Genomic DNA, 15,526 nt, shown 5'->3' on the forward strand with positions numbered 1-15,526 from the left:
CTCAAGAGATGTCACTCAGTCAGATCACAAGTTTACAGACACAGGGGGCGTGGGGTTAAAAAGAAGCAAGCTTAGCAGACCTCTGCCGCCCCCTCACCATCGCTGCTTGAAGCTACAGGCTGGATCAGTCACTGCACCGTGATACACATGAGTCTCCTGTCCTGAAAAATTATGGGAACGTAGAACCATATTTACAGAGTAATCTTTCAAATGTCAATGCTTTTATATACAAAAGGTCATAGTTAGAAGTTGCCTTGTTTCGCACAAAATGTCGATTTGAAGTTAAACAATTCTGACCTTGTTTAAAATGAAAGTATTACCATGTTAATACCTTTATATGTACATATATATATGATTAGATCTATTAAGATGCTCCGGCCTTTATAACAGTTAGTAATGTGAACAGATGATAGATATGAGGGATGGATATTGACATGGTTGGATCAGAGGGGGTGGGTTGAAGGCCGGACAAACACTACACAGAGCCGCGGAATCAAGGACTGCAGCATGAGTACAGCATATCACTGCAAAGCACACTATGGAGCTGTAAGACTTCTTCTGAGAGCTGGATAACTTAAGGAGCTAGTGCCCTGTTTCGGGACAGAACACCTGCCCACACCGGAAACCGCTTGTCTGAGGAAGGCAGGATGAGCAATGATGGTTCTTTCTGGAAATCAAGGTTCTCAGGCTATTTTAGAGGGACGCCGCCTTTTTATGAATAAATAGCTTGTGCCTCCATGTCAAAGACTCAATTTCAAGAAAACTGTTTTAAAAATACAACATCTCTTCTAATATGCAAAAATCGTCAGCTCACTCACACCTTCTTACTTACAAACGTCAAATGACTTTTGTGTAAATGCATCCATGTGTGCATCAGTGAGTAGGAAAGCATGTGTGTCTGTATACAAGGGGGGGGAATGTTGAAAGCTGGAACAAAGCGACTGCGTTATGCATCTGTTGCCCAGCACATAAAGGTCAGCGCTGATTGTGTGTCAGAGGCTAAATAACATAAGACCCTTCCAAATAAATGCCACCACAAATGATATTTAGAAAATAGTGGAGTGATGGGAGTCTTGTTCTACAGACATCAACAAGGAATTGTATGCGTTTGCGTGCTGGACAACATTTGTCATCGCGAAAGGCAGATTTCACAAACACTTGTCCACAATAGTGCACACACAGGTAGAAACAGTGCGACTCCAGCAAGCTCTAACGATGTATTCTAACATGTAACCTTTACACCGCCTCCCAGGTTCAGCGAGCACATTATTTTACCGTCAACCTCCATAAGTTATTGCTGCTGGCTAATTCACCACGTCCACTGACCACCATGATTCATTACAGCAGCAGTGACAATACAGTGACACAACTTATTCATTAGTTGTGTGTGTGTGTGTGTGTGTCTAGTGTCTAAATATGCATATATACATTTGGTTGCAGAAGCTGTGATAATTAATAACACACACAGATTCATATAGAAACCTTAATGAATTCCTGCTTTACTATTTATCAAAGTAGCCCAGCTGGGAGGCTGTGTGTGTCTTTGTGTGAGTGCATGCATGTGTGTGTATAATGTGACTCTACAGTAGAGCGATACATTACACTAACAACCTTGAGAAGAAAAGTACCTTTATTTTCCTTTCAGATGTCCCTTTAATGTTGTGAGGCCCATTCGTGTTGTGAAGTAAATAATTCATTCAGACTGTGGAAGCTATTTAGATTAGCTTGCCCTCATTAATACAAAATAATACTTAAAGCTAATATTATTTACATATTAATTAATTAAGTATTCAATTAGTTCACCAAGTTCAATACCTTTACCTGCAGTTCCTGCACACTCAGTGTTGTCACACATTACACAAAAAGGAGCATCAATCCAGCAATGATTCATATATTTTCTTATTTTACATCATATTTTTCACTTTGACTCTTAAGTATCAAAGAAAACCATATTAATTTGGTGTATATATAATCATCTTCACAAATTTACCAAATGGCACACACACACACACAACACATACTCTCTCTCTCTCTCTCTCTCTCTCAAACACAATGACAGATGGGATTTGACAGTTCACTTTGCGTGCCGCACCAGGTGGGGATGACCTTTAAAGATGACTGGCACGAGCAGGGGGAAGGAAGGAAGAGAGAAGGATGGCCAGAGAGAGGAGAAGAGAAAGAATAGAGAGAAACCCACAGAGAGCTGCGGAGGCTGTGAGGGATTTGCTCTTTTAAACTGTGAATCAGTGGTCTTTCAGAAATACCACAGGAGGCTGAAGTGTTGCAGCACACAGCCAATCTAGTGGAACAAAGCACGTTCAGTCCTATTGCTCTGTTAAATAGTTAATCCTAAAAGTCAGTGAAGTCACTATCAGTAGGTTTTTCCCCCACTTCTCCCCTAGACTAACCACAGTCTCAATCTTTTATACCGTCTGCTTGCATGTTGGATTTCAAAAGACATCTGGTTGAAACTTAAAATAAACTATTATGTGATACAGAGCATCTTATTTTGGAGTTAATTTTTCAATGTGTTTAGTCCCAGAGTCAACTCAGAAAACCCCTCCACTACCTCAGTTTGTCTCTGACAGGTTCCGCTGGCAGTGGACCCCCTGGGTCAGTCTGAGGCGGCTGCCCGGTCGGACGCTGAAAACATTCTTAACTTCTTTCCTCTTCGTGGAATTGGTGAATTTATAGCACGTAGCAAAATTATTGTGTTTAATGATTTAGCTGCAATTGTGGGAGCTGTTATTTTTGAACCCCTCTTTATATACAGGCCGTGGCTCAGAGGAATAACTTGACATGTTAACTGAATGTCACCCTGAACGATTCATCTTGAAAAGCCAAATCTGATTCAACTGAAACAGTTCTTAGTCTAGTACAGCCCTATACGTCATTCATTTTGGATCATTTTTGGCTTAACATTTTTTGTTTCTGCATGTAATTTTTTAAAGGCATGTAATTTATGTTGTACTACTTTATATTTACATTACAGTTTGTCCTTCCTTTCTGAAATGGCACTTCTCCATGAGTGAATTTCAGGGTTTTAAGCTCTCACTGCTTACATACACAGAAACACTTACCTAATTATTTGTGCATGCTTTGTCAACAATAACAGCCTCATTTCTGTACAGTGTGATAACAAGGGCAGCCAAACGAATAGGGGGGGTTCATTCCACTGTCCCCGCTGACTAAGCTGATAAAGTGGGGGCACTGAGCACAGAGTGTGCATGCTAATCAGTGCAGTGATGGAGAAGTAGATGGAGATTCATTGATACTGTAACCCTGCGTGAGGAAATGGGTACACAGTTCACAGACCTAAGCTTTTTGATCTCCTGCTTTAGTGCATTTTAGTACAGTTTACATGAAAGGAAAAAAGGACAAAGTTGTGTTTAGGGGGTGGAGATGCTGTTGTGGAAATTTGTGAATACATGTTTGACTGACAAGATAAAACATTGGGATTTGATGAGGTCTGTTCTTAAAGAGCTTTTTTTAAATCAACAAGAAAGTGGCTCAGTGCCTGAATTATTCAGTCAAACAAAATTCGAGAGGATGTTTTACCTGTTAAGCTTCAATGATTTTACACAGACAAAACAAATAAATCAATTTATTTGACTGAAGAAAGAGGTCATATAAAGTGAGGTCCCCAAATGGATTTATGCGATTCTAAATGGGCCCATTTGAGAACTTCTGCCCAAGATACTGTGAGAGACAATGAACCCTCAGTATAGGTTCTCAAAGCTAAAAACCTCTGGGGATTAAATGTGCCAAATCGTCGTTAAACTGTCCCAGTTTGCCAACAATACTGTGGAACCTAGAATACAAATACAGCACAAACTATTTCCCGCATTACACTGAGCTCTATAAGTATTTATTCAGCAGATTCAGCTTCTCCCTCATGGTGTCCAAATGAAAGGTCTTTTTGAGGTTAATCACAATGTCAGCTAAAATACAAAAGGTATTCTTATCTGAACTAATGGAACATGTTTTATGTGACGTTTGAAATTCCGATAAAAAAGAAATGGTGTTCTTATTTCAAATTAACCGGGCATCATAACTTTTGAGAAATAATATTTAGTCCTCTAAGCTGTAAATATAAAGTGTTGTGAAACTGCAGGGATGACAAAAGGAAGCATACCTAACATGTATTCAATACACATAGCTTAGTGATACCCAGCGGACATGGAGGTATTGGATTAAACAAGACAAAGACACCAGGAAGGACTGACAGCTCCAATAAGCTCGAACTGTGACAGCTGTGACAAGGGTTCCTAATGGATTACACACACACACACACACACACACACAGAGAAAAAGAAAGAGAAAGAGAAAGAGAAAGAGTCCTACAGACAGGACTATATTCCAAACCCAGACATTCTCTCTTTCACTGCATTCACAGAAACAGTGACAAATTTGAGAAGCTGTTTATTAATTTTCAGGCCATAGTAGGTGTTGATTATCTGCATATTGGAACCAAGGGTTCGTCCGTGATCTGTGTGGTTTGAGCCCAACGGTTCAGAACGCATGTGAACATTCGTTCCGTTTACAGTTTACATACAGTGTTACCGTTGCTGTGATTTTTTAAAGTCATATCTGCATATATGAATATATATATATATATATATATATGTATAAATTAAGACAGTGTTCATGTGAACTGCGTATGTTAAAAGTAGTGACAGCCATGGCTACAGTAAGAGCAGAGAAGTTGGACAACCCCCTGTAAGTCACGTGTGGGAGCATTTGGGTTAAATGTACTGATGGCAAAGAGCAGTGTTTCCCACAGAATTGTTTCAGTCTGTGATGGAAGAGTGCACGTGCCTGCGCCGGTAGTTCGCTCTCATGCAGAGCCTGAGTGGCAGGTACAGAGACTAGACAGTAAAAGAGAGTTTTTCACGCTTTAGAGATCTGCATTGAATGCTTCTGTCGCACAGGGCTGCAGCTAAAACTATGAGGTCTGACTGTCTGCGTGGACTGTGACAACTTTATGGATGAGAGCACAAGCGTGCAAGATGGACAGACAGAGTGAGTATAATGCAAATAACACAGCAGATACAAGGAATCAAAGCAACACTAATTAAGAATCTCTTATGTTATTATGAGAAGTGTAATTTTCTTTGTTCATTATAAAACTGTTGATAGACATAACAGAGGTTATATAATCATTGGGTTAAAGTAAGAACCATATATACTTCAGCCCAGTTTTGCTGAAAGAATATTATATTCTCCCTTTCACAGTTTCGCAGCCGTTTCTGCCTCTAAATCATATGTGTCCATGTATATTTGCCATATAACTCCGACAGTGAATCAAATTGTGACGGATCACCAGCTGAGATGGAGGTACAAACACACATAGACTTGCATGGAAGCATAAAAGCCTTGACTCTCTGACTATGACTCAATGTGCAAAACATTAAAATGCCTCTAGTTGTTGTTCAGAGTGGGATGCTTTTTGTTAGTCCGACCACAATTAATATGCTTTTCTGTTATTTCATGTCTTTGTGCTTTCAAGAGAAATTGTTAAACTCCAACTACATTGCAGCCTCTTCAGCACGAAGCAGCCTGTTAAAGGATTGGCTGAGAGAAGGCATATAAATAATGAAGTATCATTTTATTTGAAGCTAATCCAAAAACACATTTTTGTAGTCCTGTTTTGCCCCTTGGTACTGCTACCAACATTCAAATATTCTGTTGTGATCTTTTTTCTCTTCCCTTGCTGAGAGGCCAAGAAGTGGGAATACAAGTGTTGTAAAAAGTAACATAGTTTGTAGAATTTTGTTTTGTGTTGCACCTATTTTATGTCAGCAGATTTTGTGTTGTGACACACACATGTCTCAACCCAAGAAAAGAAAGGTTATAAAAACTGCTAACGTAAATTATGTGTTCTTTAAGGGAGCTCAACACTTCATGAAGTGGAGGTGACTTAGCTGTCACAATGATAACAAAATCCTTTTGGAAAACAGCAGGGCAGCATTGAACTACTCGTTCCTGTCCAAAAGTCAGCACTGCCTGCTTGTTTTCTTGGCCCCAATTCATTTAAAAGACTATTTTCTCTTGAAGTCTACACAAATCACTTGCAAAACACATTGCTCCTCCTCCAGCACATTATGCCTTACGTTGAGGATTTCCGAGGTCAAGATCACTAGAAAATATAGGGAGAGAGAGATTTAAAGACAGAACTGATCCTGAACACCTCCAAATAAGGTCAGAACAGTTGCTAAGTGAGTGATGAGGAGAAAGAAGGCAAAAGAGAAAGAAACAAAGAGAAAACCGACAAAAATAAGAAAAGAGAGAAAAGATAAATTAAAAGAGAGACCAAGTGTGGTCGAGTGAGAAAGAGGTGGAGAGGAAGTGAGAAATGAGAGCACAGGGAAAACAGGGGAGTCTCCCGTGGAGTTCAACTTTTGGAAACTGAGTCAGTCTCAGCAGGTGGGTCGGTGAGGATCCCTGGCGGAATCCCAAGCTCCCATGATGCTCTGCAGCAGCTAATGATGGGCCGGACATCACATGACACCCTCTTACAAAGCTGACATGTTGTGTTAGTAGGACACATGGATCGACTCTCACTGATCTGGACAGGTGGTGCTGCTACCTCACAAATGGGCCGACCTGAGATGAGACGCCCCACCCCCACCAATATCCCTGCATGGATGGGTCCGTTTCCCAATTAGTGAAGTTGTGTGCTAGGCAGTTTTGAATTCAGGAACTAAACTAACCTGAATATGAACCAATAGAAGATGATTTCTCACTGTAGCATGTCATACTGGCGAGGCCTGTTTTTTATGTGTATATAAACACCATGTGATGAGTATGTGTGTATATTTGCCCACAGGACTCAGAGTTTAGTAACTTGGTATACGTGTATGTATGTGTGTGTGTGTGTGTGTGTTTGCGGTGTGTGTGTGTGTGTGTGGTTGTGTGTGTGTGTGTGTGTGTGTTTGTGTTAATGAAGTAATTTGTTAACACACAGATGAACCAGAAAGGTAGAGAGCAGGAGCAGCTCTATGCAAGCTGCACAGGCAGATGGTCGACTCTTATTGCCAATGAGTGCACACCTGTTTACACACACACACACACACACACACACACACACACACACACACATACACACACACACACACACGGAGTCAGAACCAGGCTTATCATTGCCACTGTGGGAAAATAAGAATGTTTTTTAACATTAACATTAATATTTCCAGGTAAGGTGGTTCAAAGTAAGTCTTCAGAGTATAAATGTACTAAAATCATGTTGGTAACTGAGCAGATCCCTTGGAAATTGATACAATGAGTCACTGTTGTCTAGTTAGCAGTATAAAATTCATGATTTTTGCTTTAGTTTAAATTGCCAAAGAAAATGGTGACCAGTTTTAAAACAACACCCAGTGACTTGAAAACGTGAAAACGACCTGTATGTCAAAGCAGCATGGTACTATATGCACAGTTCATACAGGTAATGCAAGTTTATTCTTTATCACAAGTCGTGCCTAATGCTATCTACGCCACGTTTTTAAAAAAGCGCCAAAGGAAATACATAAAATGTTCAGAAATGAAATAAAACTTTTAAAAAAATGCATTGAGTGGGTGTTGGCCTATTACTATTCTTCTCTAAAAATGTTACTCTGGAAAAACCTAATTGTAATCATTTAAAAAATGTTTTGCTGTTGCAATTTATTACCAGTAGGGGGTAATGCATGCCCCTTTCTACCCCTGCTACCAGCCCTCTGTCTTTTTCCTTTGGTTTCCCTAAGCCTACACTTAGTATGGATCAGTAGGTGAAGACTAAGAAGAAGCCTCAAAATTGAGGTGTATCTGTGAATATGACTGTGTATCACTTAGTGTGTATTGCTTTTTACGTTTTTGTGTGTAAGTGTATACAGTATCTGGATGTACGGTTTGTTTGATCTCCCTGGGTGCATTACACAGCTTTATTGGGTCGTTTTTGTGTTGAAACATGTCAAGTTGCTGCTCTGTTGGTATTTACCAAGATATTTCCAAAAGGCTTAAGGTCTGGACCAGGGTCATGGATAATGACTGGGCTTAAATGGCAGCCTCCGCTTCCATTCCCTGGCAACAGCTAAGGCGCAGACACCAAGCTTATCTCTGGAGATGTTCTGTAGTCTCAAGAGGACTGGCTGTACTGATACTACAGCAGGTAATCAGACTGGTCTGTGCATGTCTGTGTGTTTGTGCATGTGTGTTTAAAAGAGAGAGACAGAGGAAAAGTGAAAGATCAGCGACTGATTTCCCTGTCACAGTGTTAGTGTCGACCTTATGGCTGAGAAGAAAGTTCACATCCGAGCTAATGTGCTCTTGTTTGCATTTGTTCTCGGGCATGTGTGTAATACAAGTGTTGAATGGGTGAGCCTGGCATATTGTATATAATCCTAGTATGATATTCTTAATGGAATAATTTTAACTGTGCCTTATTTGTGAATATGAAGGAAGACAACTGCTTGCAGTGCATATATTAGGAAAGCCTTTCAGATTATGACATTTAGTCAAAATCCAAATCAACTAACAACACTCTACATAGATAAATAATTGAAATTATTAAATACTAATATTAGAATAACTAGAACTGCTTCTGATACAGCACAAGGACTTTTATAGAGATGAAAATTCATAGTCTAAAATAATGGAAACTTGCTTCCGGCTGCACTGGGGGCATGAGCTGTGCTTGTGTGTGTCAGTGACAAAGGACCTGGGTACCTTCCCTGGTTCACTCCACTGCCTCCTGAGATGAGCTCATTGCTTTGCCCCACCCAACCCGTACACGCCCCTTGATGGATTGGTCCAACGTGGGACCCTGACTGCCTCACTAAACCCATCTGGATGCAACCATATCCCCATGTGGGCAACGGGCAAAATCGATTAAGTAAGACATAAAATTGGGTGCATCTCAAGCAGGTTAAAATTGAGACTAATAACAGTCATTTTCAGAGACTTTAGTTTACAGACATACAAGTAGAGGAATAAGAGAGCTATGCCTATGCATTAGCAAGTAAATTAACAATGACAGGCACAACATAAGCATTGGATAATCCACCTTAATTACAGATTAGTTTCTTACACTTGAACATATAGATTTGCATCATTCACAAAAACTAAAGACATGTGGATGCAGAACTTTTCTAACCTAGTCGAGGCACTGGAAATTACACTTACACTGACAGAGAGCACAGATAACAAAAATATATATTTGTATTCAAGTCATTTTTGTAGCTCAGTGTTGAAGCAAAGACACATTGTGGTCCCATGGACATCGTCATTCTTTCATGTGTATTTGGTAGCTATACACTTATTTTGCATATTTCAAAGTTGCATTTCAAATATCATTAAGGCAAAGTGTAGGTACAACTCCAAGTCTGCTGTCTTTCCTTTTTAACTTGTGTCTTTCTCCATTCACTTTTAATGTGCAGCCTTCCTTGTCAGACAGATATTTGCACTACAAAATATAGATAGTTCTCCATGATGAGACCTATATCGATACCATAACTAACATGGAGGTTAAATCAAAAAAAGCAACCAGGTCACACGTTAGCAGGGTAAAAGACGGACTAATCAATAGCTGCTTATTGCCGGGACCTTGAGCCCCCTCTGATTCAATTACCTGCTTTGATGAGGAAGGGCAGTCAGGCAGGGAGGCAGGCAGGCCAAGCCCACAACACTGTGATTAATGGGGCCAGGGCCGAGGAAATGGGTCATACAGACAGAGAGCACAGGAGCAGGCAAGAGGAGGAGAAAAGAGGGGAAAGAAGGAAAAGAAAAATGATCGGCTAAAGGATAAAATAAAGAAGGGGAAAATAAATGTCAGGAAGTGATTTGGGGGAGCATATGTGGAGAGAGGAGAGTAAAAAGAACTGTGAAGAAACAAGTAAAGATAAAGGGAGGGACAGAGAGAGTGAGAGGTGTGGGCAGTGTGGGACAGACTGTGTGAACCTGAGTAGCCCTCTTATCTTTCATTTGTATCACTTTGAACTAACCCCTCTGTGGGGTCCTCACTCCTCTGCTTTCCCATCTTTTCTACATCCTCCTTTCTCTGTCATACAGTAATTCTTCTTCTGACAGCTGGCATGGGTAAGGAAACGTCTTTGTTAGTTTCAGATGACAGTTGCCATTTCTACATTGTCTAAATAGCAAAAGCAATTGTACTGCTCGCACCGTTATCTCTTCTTTTGTGGGGACTACGTGAGTCACGGTTTTCAGAGCTCTTTCCACCACTATTGAAACAGGTTTATCATATTTGACAATCACAAAGGCTATGAACTAATGTATTACGCCCGGGCCACAATGGATGTGTGAGCGGTGCAGAACATCTTGCTTTACATTTCGGCACCAATGTTATCAGAGTAGTAAGACCACACTGCCTGCTTGAGGTCTCGCCTTATTTCTCTGGTTGCTGCAGAACAGCAGAATAGATGGTCAAAATAAACTTTCACCACAGTTTCAATGTTTATCTGTCATATATCAAAACATAAATATTTGCAACACTTTCCTTACCCTTAAAAGCACTCCAGTGTTTGGGTTGACTGAATCCATTCATTTGTTTTTAACACAGTTTATAATATTTATAATTTTTAAACAGAAGACAGGGCAATGTTCTATTCCCTTGTGTGGGTGTGTTTTGCAGATTCTGTTCTCCTGATACTACTGGAAGTCATCAGGTTAGTGTGTGTGTGTGTATGTTGAAGAGAGGTAACCTTCCAGTAGTGATCAGAGGCCTTCAGTTAAAGTTCAAACAGATTGAGAGGACATCCTGCTTGTGAGAGATTTAGTTAGCCATGTCCACACAGGCACACAGACTCACAAATGAGAAAGCAAGGTTGATAATTAAAAGACGAAGAATTACGATAAACATTTTCCAGTAGGAACCTATTGTATTGAAATGGGCTGTAATCATTTCTTCTAGATGATATTACATTGGCCCCTTTTTTACTATCTATATTAACAACAGTTTTAGAGCAAGGTATTTTTGATCTGCACTCATCTCAATGTTTTTAATAACTATCAAGATTAATATTAAGATGCAATTATTTGTCTCAAACACATGCACAGGCACACTCATGCAGGTAGGGAAATTTAACCTCTGCTTTTGACCCATCTGGTGCAGAACACACAGAGCAGTGAGCGACCATGTACGGCGCCCGGGGAGCAGATGTTGGGGGAGTAAGGTGCCTTGCTCAGGGGCACTAGACAGGGTAGGGAGAATCCTCCTGGATTTTTGGACAGATCAATCCAGGTTCGTCTTTTAGTTTTTTCTCTGTGGAGTCGAACCAGAGACGAACCAGAGACCTTTTCTGCCCATAGTCCAAGTTTCTGCCACTAGTCCACCACATCATACCTAAAACCTCACTTCGTACAAAAGCTGCAAAAATAATAATTACTAATAAAGATGTCTATGATATCCTTAGAATTCATTGTGATTGTCCTTAAAACCTATTGAAGAGTGTCAACATGTGTTTCTAAGACACAGCTAAATTTACTTGAAACCAACTAACGCTATATAGAGTGTTGCAAATGGCTAAATCGATCATCTGTGTAATGTTGAATGGGGCTCTCAGCAGGAGGAAGGAGCAATAGATTAGTCTGATATAGATTAGCTGCTTGAGAATGAGCACATTTGTTTGTTTTGAAAGTCACTTCTGACACTACACTCCTGTTTAACCATCAAGAGTCATGGATTAATTACAACATCATCAACTGGAACAAGGGTTCAACAGGTTTTAACTCTAGTTTTCTGACACACTGTTTCTAAAACAAGAACTATGTTAATGCGTTCTCCCAGAGAGAAGGCTAACAAAAGTGTTTTTGAATCCCTGGAGTCATGTAACCAGGTGTGATTGTTCACATTCTGATGTATCCAGTGGTATCTTATTATATTATGCTGCCTCGTATGATGATTAATACTTTATGCAATGCACTTCATCCTACGCTCTACCTCACACAACAATTTGGGAGCAGGCAAGGAACTGGAGCTCATAGCATCACAGGTTTAAATTATCTTTTTTTACTAAGGATGTCTGTGAAATCAACAAATATATAAACAAAAGAGTGATCTAGATAGAAATGTTATCTTCTCCAAGGAAGTTATGTTCGTATCTTGGACTGTCTGTTAGAATTACGACAGAACTACTAGTGGAAAGATGTGGAATGGGTCAGGGAAGAACCAATTCAATATTGGTACAGATCTGGATCAGGGAGCGTTTTTTCATTTTCTTTAACAAAAGCGAATCATATCCGTTTTCATTTCTCAGAAAGTGTGAATCTGAAATTGATACAATTGCCCAACACACCCTGCAGAGTACGTGAATTTGGCGGAGGACAGTGTTTTAGATGCAAGTCACTTCATGATTCTGACAACATGCTTCCCTCTTCGTGGGTCGTTGACCTCACATGGAGGGGGCACTCAATCAGTTTGAGGTATTGAGGCAGAGCCACGGAACTGGCGGCTAAATTACAGTCCTGCAGGTTGAGTGCGTAACATGTATACAGACTCAACTCTATTCCAGCCCATTAAACTGACAGAGCAAGGCGCTGGCAATCCAGCACGTTTGCTTTAGTGACCAAAATATCACCATATTGTCTCTTTGGAAACTGCTCCCCAGTGATTAAAATACAATAAATCAAGAGGGAATGGAGCAGTATGAATATAAATACTACAAAGATATTTGCTTCAAACAGGAAATGGCTGGAATATGGCTGCAGGCTCAAACAGTAAATACCCTATACTGTTTATCTTCTTGGCGTAAAAGTAATTTCTCTTTGGTGATGAATAAAGCTCATAATAACTGTGGGCATTGGGCAAGAACAGCATAAAGGTTTAAAGTGTCCATTATTCTATGTTCTCATTTTTGACTGTACAATTTACACCTGCACACTTGGACCCATGTCTGGAGGAGATGTTTGAAAATGCAATTCTTTTTTACCTGCAGTCCCGACAGAAATGGAGACACTTCCAAGACAAAAATAGTCAGTTGGCATAAAGGAGCTACCACCGTGATATACAAATTGGAAGCAGTGACACAAAGAAGAGAAGGAAATTAACACCGGATGTTGCTGAAACCCCACACAGCCTACAGCAGAATCACAATAATAATATGCTCAATAAAGCACTCTCCTCCAGGTAGAATGAGTAACACTTTATTTTGGAAATGGTTAACCCCTCAATTTGACTAATCTGTGCCACATTTAACCGACACTGCCCTGCTGCAGGACTTTGCCAGAGGTGCATCTCTCACCAAAACATCCAGTGTCACATTAGAGCCCTGCCGCCCTGGTTCTCTCTCAGCGAAAAAAAAGAAACATGTGGCGCTGCTAAAAATACCTTCTTTTGAATCATTCATGTCACATACTATTTCAAAAGCTCATGCATACTCATGACCCTATGCAAATGTGAATAACAGGGCTTTGACTAAAAGGGAATTCAATTAATGAGATAACAGGGGCTGCAGTCACTCCCAAACATGAATGAAGCAGGGGACTACAGGGATTAGGAACTTTGATCACAATCTCTGTTCATTTTTATTCCTAAAACAAAGCACAGGATTAACTGTACAGCTTTATTCCCCAATGGAACTTTTTCTACAAGTGAGCTTTCCACTAATTGAGTAATATGAAATAAACAAAGTGGGTTTGCCACAAAGTTTGAGAGGCTATAACTTTGCTGACAAGTTGATCCCTGCGATTGAAACCTCCTATGCCTGTACCTACATGTAAAATGTTTTTTGGACTGTATAAAGCCATTTTTAAGTCTCGCTGACCACTCAATGCACTTTGGCACACAGAATGGAGGACACAGGGATCGAAACCACGACCTTCTCGGTATAGTGGACGACCCGCTCCACCTCCTGCCGCAGCCAGCCGCCACTCTGTGCACGTAACGACAGTAATGACTTGCATATACCTGACTAGATGCTGATAAAGCTGTGTATGCATATGAGAAACAGTCATGTACTGCTGCAAAGTCGTTCCTCATGAAGCTATTTATGTTATACCAACCAATATAAATCAAGAAATATGTTTGGTCATAGATGTTGTAAAAATTGTTCCACTGCCTTAGGCTCGACATATTTTCTCTCTCATGCCACTGAAGAAAAATCAGGCTACTATTTGTACAAGGGGAAAAGCAAACAAGGTTGTAAATACAAATATAACATAAAACAATGGCTGTATGTAAAAGCAATGTTCATTCAACCAACATAAAACATGTTAGGGTTATGACGTCAGAGCAGTTTGCAGTGACATCACATGAAATATATTCAAATTTACAGAAATTTTTTCATAGCTGCTTGATGCACCATAAAAGGGAGAGAGAGGATAAATTGAGCCAAAGGGCCAAACCAGCCAAAAAGGCACTCTTTATATAAACTTATATATTATGCATTTTCAGATCTTAGAGGAGGATGCATACAGTGTATAAAACACACACACACACACACACACACACACACACACACACACACACACACACACACACACACACACACACACACACACACACACACACACACACACACACACACACATACACACACACACATACACACACACCCAGACAGACACACACACACATACACACACTTGCCCTCTCCACAGAGATCTGCTCCTCTCAGTCCTTGTAAAGGCCAGCTCATTAAAGAAATATATACAACCTACATTATGTTTAATGTAAGTCCATATGACAGAACAAGAGTTCCCTGATAAGAGGCTCATCACATGACCCTGTCTGAATACCATAAATGCTCCTACATCACAAAGCTGCAGTAGTTTCACTGAAAAAAAAAAAAAATTAAATACCATATTTGATCAAAAGTAAACATTTGATATTTAATGTGGGTGTCTGCTTTGATGAAATTTACATGTACACAGTGCCTCTTTCTCAATGTATTCCTCTTTGGCCTTTAGTAATGTTTTCTGTTTCATTTTTGTAGCAATACACCGGTTTTGCTAATGATTAATAGCCTATGCTTCTTGTGATTGTGTTTTTTCCCCCATCTGTGATTACTTTCATGTGACTATCATTGTCCTATCCTCATTGAAGTATGTTCTCCGTTTTAACCTGACTCTTTCTCAATTTGTCTGTTTTTGCTCCTGATTTTGCCTTTAAGTCTGTTTATATTTCATTAAAGTTCTGTTTCAGTAGCCTTGTGTCTGTGTTTGGGTCCCCACTGCTTTAATGTAAAACTGTGACAGCCTCAGCAGGGAGAAGAATGGAACGGACCGGCTCAGAGAAACTAAACTAATAAATAATTTTAATTAAGACTATTTGTGTCAACCCATTCTCAATTTCTCCACCAGCGTGCTTAGCATTAAACATGGGAGACTGTCATCAAATTTTTCCTCCAAATTGTTGTATCTGTAAAACACTTTGGAGAACATCACCCATAGACTTTGTATAAGTTGCTTAACTGTGGCTGAAATATTAAAATGAATGTGTCTCCTGTTCCGTTTCTAATTTGGAAATGTGCCTTTGCCTCATTGGGCAGTCACCAAAGGCGAAGTGGACCAGCAAAATATGACAGTTGGACTT

General features: G+C 40.0%; 1 protein-coding gene across 1 annotated transcript in view; it reads right to left on the reverse strand.

Annotated features, from left to right (window-relative positions):
* Window positions 1-15,526, reverse strand: part of kcnh2b (potassium voltage-gated channel, subfamily H (eag-related), member 2b) — a gene marked incomplete in the record, with an annotated part of 212,967 nt that overhangs the window by 69,312 nt on the left and 128,129 nt on the right.

This window comes from Pleuronectes platessa, chromosome 20 (assembly GCF_947347685.1).
Source record: "Pleuronectes platessa chromosome 20, fPlePla1.1, whole genome shotgun sequence".
Lineage (NCBI taxonomy): Eukaryota > Metazoa > Chordata > Actinopteri > Pleuronectiformes > Pleuronectidae > Pleuronectes > Pleuronectes platessa.